We start from the raw sequence: 8,952 nt of genomic DNA, 5'->3' as shown, positions 1-8,952 counted from the left end.
CAACACTTTAGGAATGTTGATCTGCTTCCTGGTCATCTTTATAGGGAACACTTGGATGTTGCTCTCATTTCCCTCAAACCAAGCCTCAATTCTTCCTTGGTGTTAATTATTTGGAGAGTTGGGTGTAGGTTTGAAATGGTGATTTAAGCCAATAAGGGGGGGGATTGAATTGGCTAATTAAAACTTTTTTGAAAGAATAAAACTCTTTTCAATTGAATCAAATAGACTAGAAATTTAGAATGCAAAAGTTGCAGGCTAGTACACTTTCAATCGGTCAAAAAATAAAATTGCATACTAATTTGTTCTTGAGCTATGAAATAGTCGATTAAAATGACAAATTAGTTGGCTAAAATACGGGAAATTTATGCAGAATGCAGAATTTGCAGATTTAACTCAAACAACAATCTTTTACATACAAGACTTGTTCCAATCAATATTTAAACTATTATACAGCCTCATATTACACAAGGATGCATTAAAACACAACAAAGAGTGGATTACTTGATTTTCTTGAGTTTTTAAAGTGAATCGAAGTGAATGAGATGTGGGAATTGCACAATTGTTTTTATATTGGTTCACTCAATCAGAGAGCTACATCCAAGTTACTAGGAGCACCTAAGCTTGGTTTCAACTATATTTTAAAGTTTTACAAATCACGTATTAAGATTAGACTTTTGAACAAAGAAACTCGCAAGATTTTTAACTCACACAAAAATATAGACAACTACCTTGCAAGAATCACACTTACAGACCTGAAATCACATCAGGCAAAAGAACTAGAGGCACAAGAACACCCAAACCTAATGGTAGCTCTCCGTAGCCAACCATACATGTGTTCTTCATGCTACTCACAAGCCAAAATGCCTCTAAGATCAACCAAGATCTTCAAACCTCACGTTGCACTTGTGTATTGCAGAGAGAGAGTTTTCCAGTGATAAATGACAAAATTTCATGTCCTAAAACCCAGAATTACACCTCCACTCTCGAAAACACAACATATATACTAGTTTAAGTGAAATCAATCGATTGAATTTTCCGCACAATCAGCTGATTTCACTTGACTTAAGCGAAATCAATCGATTGTAAAATAGTTCAACTAACTGAATACATTCATACCAGAAACTATATATTGCAAGTCTTTTAACATGTTAAAACACATTTTAACAGATTAAAAGAGACACACTAAGGCTAACAAGACATCTAACATATGTCATATAGCCTATCAACATGATATAACACCTAATCATTACATTTAACACATTACTTTCATAGTTAATACACTAAAAACTTAATCTTCAAGTGGATCTTCATTAATCTTCATCAAACACATGTGATCTTCATGCACATGGCTTTATCAATTCTTTTCTTCAAGCTTGCTCAGATTGGACATGGCATTGTTGGTGATGATGCATGATGATTGTAGGTATGGCTATATCTAAGAAATATGGGATGTAGATTAATGTTTGTAATTGTAGTATTTATAGATCAAGGCGTTCAATGCATAATCAGTCAATTGAATTGTGCATATTTATTGCATTTAATTATGTTTATGTTATCATAGCATAGTAAATGTATAAGATTTCTGACTCAAATTAAAGTATTATGTTTGCAATGAGTTTTCGTGAGTAGATCAATTAGTTCAGATCATGTGAGGTGCATGCACATTCGAATTATAAAACACATATGCTTTATGGTCAACGTATTTAGAAGAGCAGCAAATAGCTTATGTAATAGTTGTTAAAAGCATGTTATACCTGATCACGTGATAATTTCTTTGACCTAGTTAACTTTTGAATCTATTTTATTCAAGCATTTGTTGTTTAAGTGAAATCAACACATCAATTTGAAAAATCAACAACCTAAAAGTTCATCAGATATTAATTCTCTGCACACAAAATCTGGATAAGTGAAATCAACACATATATTTGAAAAATATACAGACTAAAATTTGTAAAATTGAACTTCTTATATCCAGATGTTGTTTAAGTGAAATCAATGCATAGATTTGTAAAATTGAAGTTCATGTATTCATATGATATTTAAGTGAAATAAACACATACAATGGTAAAATCAACATATTAAAAGATATGTCAAATTATTTTTCTTGCATAGAGTAATTGTTTAAGTGAAATCACTGCATAGAATTGTAAAATCAACATACTAAAATATGTGTCAGATTATGTTTCCAGCGTACAGTTGTTGGCACAAGCAAGCTTGAAGCAAAGAATTGATAAAGCCATGTGCATGAAGATCTTAAGTGTTTCATGAAGATTGATGAAGATCCTCTTGAAGATTAAGTTTTAGTGTGTTAAATCTATATATAACATGTTAAATGTAATGTGTTACTATTGTACATTGTTGATAGGCTATATGACATAGGTTAAATGTCTTGTGTGCCTTAGTGTGTCTCTTTTAATCTGTTAAAATGGGTTTTAACAGGTTAAAAGGCTTGTTGTATATAGTTTCTCGTATGAATGCATTCAATAAGTTGAATTATTTTTCAATCAACTAATTTCACTTAAGTCAGGTGAAATCAACTGACTGCACAAAAAATTCAATCGACTATTTTCACTTAAACTAGACTATATAAGTTGTGTTTTCGCGAGTAGAGGTGCGAATCTGAGTTTTTCTGAATGAAATCGTGTCATTCATCTCTGGGAAGTGTTCTCTCTCTACAATACACAGCTGGAACTCGTGTTTTGAACATCTTGGTTGATCTTGGAGGGATTTTGGCTTGTGAATAGCTTGAAGAACACATGTATGGTGTGCTAGGGACAGCCAACATCAGGTTTGGATGTTCTTGTGCCTCTGGATGGTTTTCCTGATGTGATTTTAGGTCTGCAAGTGTGATTCTTGTAGGTTATGGTTCTAGATTTTTGTGTGAGTCAAAAATCTTGTGTGCTTTGTTGTTCACAAGTGTAATCTTGGTGTTTGATTTGTAAAACTTTTGAAAATTGTGGAAACCAAGCTCATGTTGTCCTGGAAAACTGGATGTAACTCTGTGATTGAGTGAACCAGTATAAAAATAGTTGTGCATTCTTCTTTCCCGCATCTCCCTTTCTTTGAAACTCTTTAAAAATCTCAAGAAAACAAGCAATTTGATCTTTGATGTGATTCAATGCGTTCTTGTGTAATCTGAGGCTTTGTACTTATTATAAATACTGATTGGAACATGTCTTGTATGTAAAAGATTGTTGTTTGAGTTGAATTCACGAATTCTGCATTCTGCATAATTCTCCAGTATTTTAGCCTACTGATTTATCTTTTTAATCAACTGTTTCATAGCATCAAGAACAATTTAGTATGTTGTTTTATACTTTAATCGACTAAAAGTGTATTGGTTTGCTGCATTTACATCCAAACTTTCCAGTCCATTAGATTCAATTGAAAAAGATTTTAAGCTTTTGAAACAGTTTTATAAAGCCAATTCAACCACCCCCTGCCCCTTCTTGGCTAAACTCACCATTTCAAAACTAACAATTTTTATCTAGAGCAAGGTTCTTGAAAGGTATTCAAGTTGATCAAAAATCTTTTTGAAATGGCTGAAAGTAAACTCCTTTTTGCTGAAGGTGCATTTATTCATAGACCACCTATGTTTTGTGGCCTAAACTATCAGTTTTGGTAAATAAGGATGCAAATTTTCATTGAATCTATAGACAAAGGAATTTGGGATGCAATAGTTAATGGACCATATACTCCTAAATGTGTTGTTGGAAATAAGCAGGTGGACAAGCCTTGGAGTGATTGGAATGATGAAGAAAGGAGAAGAGCTCAATATGATTGCAATGCCAAGAACATCATCACTTCATCTTTGAGTATGGATGAATTTTTTAAGGTCTCCCAATGTAAGAATGCAAAGGAAATGTGGGATGTCCTAGAGGTTACACATGAAGAACAAGTGAAGTGAAGAGAGCAAGGAAGCATGCCTTGATTCAAGAGTATGAGGTTATAGTCTCATTCCCCTCGACGACTCAAGTACCTATTGATGCATCTATTGTAAGACCCGAGAAAATTAAATAAATAAATAATTAATTAATTATTTAATAAATGGGGATAGTAGGAGCCTTTAAGGGATTTAATGCGGATGGCTATGATGTGGAAAAATACTACCTCAAGTGGTTGAGAGTACTTAAATGTGTGAGAGGACTTGGGTTCAAGTCCTATGTATGCCATTTGTGTGTTATTTAATTATTGTTGTTTTTAATAATATGCTAGAGCATGTTGAGTGATAATATAATCATAAAATTATATTAATCATCACGAAACATGAATTGGTTTAATGGTTGAACATTGATTTAGCTTTGGCATGGTGAGGGCTTCAAACCTTGGTGAACCTAAATTAAACACTATTTTTTTGCCAAAATGCTCTTTGGCATGAAGGTGAAAGGGCAAGAAACTCTAGCAGCCAAGGGAGGGCTGGAAAACCTATGGCTGGTTTTGTTGGATGGGTAGTGGAATACAAAAATCAGAGGAAGGTGAGTGTATTGAGTGAGGCATTGAAGCTAAATTGAGGAGAATTAAGGAAGCCTATTGGAAGTAAGGGAGAACCAAAGGCTACTCAAGTTTTAAGCAAAGAAAACCAGGTTAGGGGAGCTAGAACCGTACTTTTATTTTGTGTTGTTAAATGGTATGAAATGTATGGAAAATTAGATGTATATAACCTGCCTATATCATGTAATTTTCATGTTTCTGGAATTTTCCAGAAATCGCCTGGCGGGTGATGAACCACCGCCAGGCGACTCATCCTTTTCTGGGTTATTTTGGGGTTCTAGAGATGGAACCGCCTGGCGGCAAGGCTCGCGCCGCCAGGCAACACATGACTATACACCCAATTTTCTGGGTTTTCGATGAACCGCCTGGCAGTGATGAACACCCGCCAGGCGACGCGAGTCCATTTGGCTCGATTTTAGTGTTTTGAGGTTTTTTGGGTTGATTCTATTCAGGGGGAAAAGATAGTGCCAACTGTTTGGACATGATTGGAAGCCCGAATTCGCTAAATTATGTAAAATTGAAGGTTCGATTGGGTGAAAATTGCATCAATATCAATTGGTGGGTTGATGAATTGGGGATTTCATAGTCGCACTAGATAAAGTGGTAAAGTTAGTGGAATTTCGTAAATGGAGGAGTCTTATGAAGGAATAATGAATATAAACATGTGAAGGCAGCCTATTGGATCGTAAATCGAGTGGAATCAAAATTGTAGGGGTTGGAATAAGGTTCGCAAGTGTTGAGGAAATTTCTGGGGGTTCCTGGAACTACAGGAACTGCCTGGCGGCACCCAATTGGCCGCCAGGCGCCACACTAGAGGTGCGTGGTGTTTTGATTCACGAAAAACGTTGTTTTTCGTACTTTTCGCGCAACAGTAACTGCTAGGCGGTGGTTTAGTCCCGCCGAGCGCCAGTCTTCTGATTTTGGGCGCTAGGCGGCACCAATTTTTTTGGTTCGCGCAGTTTTTGAACGGTGGAGATTAGATTTGGAGGTCAGTAGCTAGAGATATACATTACTTCATATTGCTGATTTTGGAGTTTGTAAAATACATGAATAAGTCCTTGATTAGTTCAAGTAACTTCTAATGAAGCATAATTGGGTTATGTGGTAAGTCTCTATCAATTTGAATGTTCCTTTGGGTTAGTCACATGTGGAGAATTGGTTTGGTGAAGGCATGTGTGTCAATATTAAATTGCATCGGTGCATAAGATCATGTGCTTAAAATTGTTAGAGTGTTGCTGCTTATATTTTGTTTGAGCATGCTTGGGATGGTCTATATGACTAGGGGATGAATGCACATGTGAGATGCTATAAGGCCTAGAACATTATAGATGGCAATGTTTTTCATTAGGGGTACTCTAGAATGAGAGCAAATGAGAGCAACATGTGTGAAGTGTGCTTGAACTTGAACTAAAACCAGTAATGTGCAAGTACTGGTGTAGCGACTGGCGATACGTGTCCCCCGCCAAGCAATCTGGAAGCGGCAACGCCTAGCGGTACGTATCCCCCACCAGGCGATTTTGATGTAGTAAATTGGTGTTATGCTTGCTATGATGTGTGTGATCTACAAGGCTTCTAGAATATCTTAAAGGCCAGCTTGCTGGTGTTCCTTGAGTTGAGCTCGGAACGTATCCCTTGAGTTAAGCTCGGGATAAGGGTTAAGCACGTGGCATTCCTCAAGTTGAGCTCGGAATGGTATCCCTAGAGTTGATCTCAGGATGGCGGATGAACACGAGGAACCTTTGAGTTGAGATCGGGTTGGCGAGTGTTGCCGGTGTGAGTGTGCTGGTTGTGGACAGTACGGATGGGTCCAGATAGATTGCCCTCCTCAGTAGTTGACTGACAAGTTTGGTAGTCTTGGGACGTTACAAATTATGTTCGTATATGGGAACTCCACCTGGCGTTAGGGTGTATGATCTGTAGCATGGTTTCCCGCACGTGCTCTATCGGTTGTGGCCGATAGGTATAGCAGCAAGACACCTTGAGGTACCCACTAGAAGATGTAGAACACGAATAACATGGTGGTGGCCATGTGATGTGATATCAAAGGATGGAATTCCTTTGGTGTGATTGTGTGATTGGTATATTTGTGTCATATATATATATATATATATATATATGTGTGTGTGTGTGTGTGTGTGTGTGTGTTTATTTTGTTAGCTCACCCTATCTGCTTGTGTTTTGGCGATGATCGTGTACGCGGTACACGGGAGCAGATGATGTTGCAGGTGGATCTGGTAAGGCATAGAGCCGGAGCGGGGCTAGACTGGGATAAAGCGTTTTCTCAGAGTTTTATTGTTTTATGATTTGGAATAATTTTGTAAACACTTTGCGATACTTATGATTTAATCAAGTTTATGATTTGGATTTAGTTTATTTGACTATGTAATGAAGTTTTTAAATTTTCCCGCGTTTTGGGAAATGAGATTTAATAAATGACGCTGGTGTATTATTTCTATTTTATTTTATTTAAAATCGTAATATCCAGACGGGATGTTACATCTACCCTTTGATAAGAAAATCTGCAATATTTCTTTCCGACTTGACAAAGTCAAGAGATATAATACCATGAGTAATTAAGTTTCTAATACATTTGTCTCTCTTTCTTATATGTCAATTTTTCATTGACATTTTTACTTGAATCTTTAAATATAACAATTTGATTTTTGGTATGCATTGGAAAAAGGAATAATTTATGCTTGCATAGTAGATCATGACAGCACAACAACTTTTTAACATATTTCCATGATAGTGCACCTCCATCTAAGGTTATAACATAATCATAACCAATGGTTGATTTTCATGTCACTAGAATCAATATCCAATTTATATTAATATATCCTTCAATCATCTCAAGAAATTGGACATATTGCCATAACTAGAAGAAACACAAATATTATTATCACTAGATGGCAAAACAATACTAAAGGTATCACAAACATATTTAGTTAATTTATCATTTGAAGGAACCATCTCTATAAATTTATCAATATAAATAACCAAAGATTGTTTTTTCTCATTAAGAGGTATATTAACCTTTACAAGACACCCGCACACTTTGAAATATTTTAAATGTGGTTCTTTTTTCTTTCATAACTCATAAAAAGTTTATCACAACCTTTTGTGTTCAAAATATGGTAAGCAGGATATAAAATGTCCCTAATATAATGTTAAGCAAGCTAGAACTTGTAGAATAACATTTACCATATCAAAGCATTTTTTTTCTTTCGTTGCACTATTAGATTAACATTATATGAAGATGTTACTTAATGAATAATATCATGAGTTTCACATAAAAACACTCATTTAAAAAGACATGTATTATCATTTCTAAAGACATATATATATTCATCACTTCCCTTTTTAATTAATTTTATACCTCAAATTTTATAATTTCAATGACCTCTAACCAAATTTCTCAAGAGTTTTAATAATAGCATGTCATATATCAAAACTTAACGTTTGTAATAATCGTAGAAAAAATTACTAAAATTTTTATCACAAGATAAAGATACTTAATTCAAACATATAATCACAACTATATTTTTTACCAATCAAAACACATGTATAGAAATAATAATCTCGAAAACCACTTCATAATTTAGTAAAGCAGCAAGGAAGTTTCTAAATTCATAAACATAAAAAACACCTTTTTAAAAAAATCTAAAAGACATGTTTAATTTTACTATACCATCTCCTCAATTTTTGATATGAATTTTTTTATCAACAGACGCATGATCATAAGCATGATATCAAATAAAATAATTCATTTTAATTTCATGTCATAAACAATAATTTTAAATTCATAAATTTGATAAAGATTGTATTTATTATCGGTCGTATTTTTGTTTCATATAAATATCGAGCTAATTTGTTTTCCTTTGCAAATGCAAAGTTTAGTTCACATGTTTTCCATAACACAATAGTAGTTTTAGTATGACAAATTATTTTATAATTATTTTCATACAAAACAATTAAAATATATACATAATATAGAACATCTTTATCAATCGTAAAAGTAGACAATATTAAAGCATAAATTAATATAACAGCAAAAACATTAGCTTTAGACATCACCAAAAATTATTCAATGAGCAGGAATTTCATTTATCTATAATTTCATTTATTGTTACCAATAGAAGTAACAACAATTGTACACATAAATTATTAGGGTTAGTTGAAAATGATTTAATTATAACCATAAAATACACGTTAGTTCATGAGATGTGTTTTCAGTCTCCAGCTCTATATTGCTTTTAATTTTAGAAATGAATACATATGTGTAATCGAAAATAGAAATAAAAAGATTTTTTCTCTCTAAGAATGTTAAAAAATATTACTCAAATAATACTAATAATAATAAAAATATGAAATAACATAATAATAACTATTAGAGCAATAATAATACTAAGACATATATATATAAATCAACGAATATTAATCGGAGACCCAATAATTCTTATA

This window comes from Vigna unguiculata, chromosome 6, assembly GCF_004118075.2.
Source record: "Vigna unguiculata cultivar IT97K-499-35 chromosome 6, ASM411807v1, whole genome shotgun sequence".
Lineage (NCBI taxonomy): Eukaryota > Viridiplantae > Streptophyta > Magnoliopsida > Fabales > Fabaceae > Vigna > Vigna unguiculata.
This window is presented reverse-complemented; position numbering follows the sequence as displayed.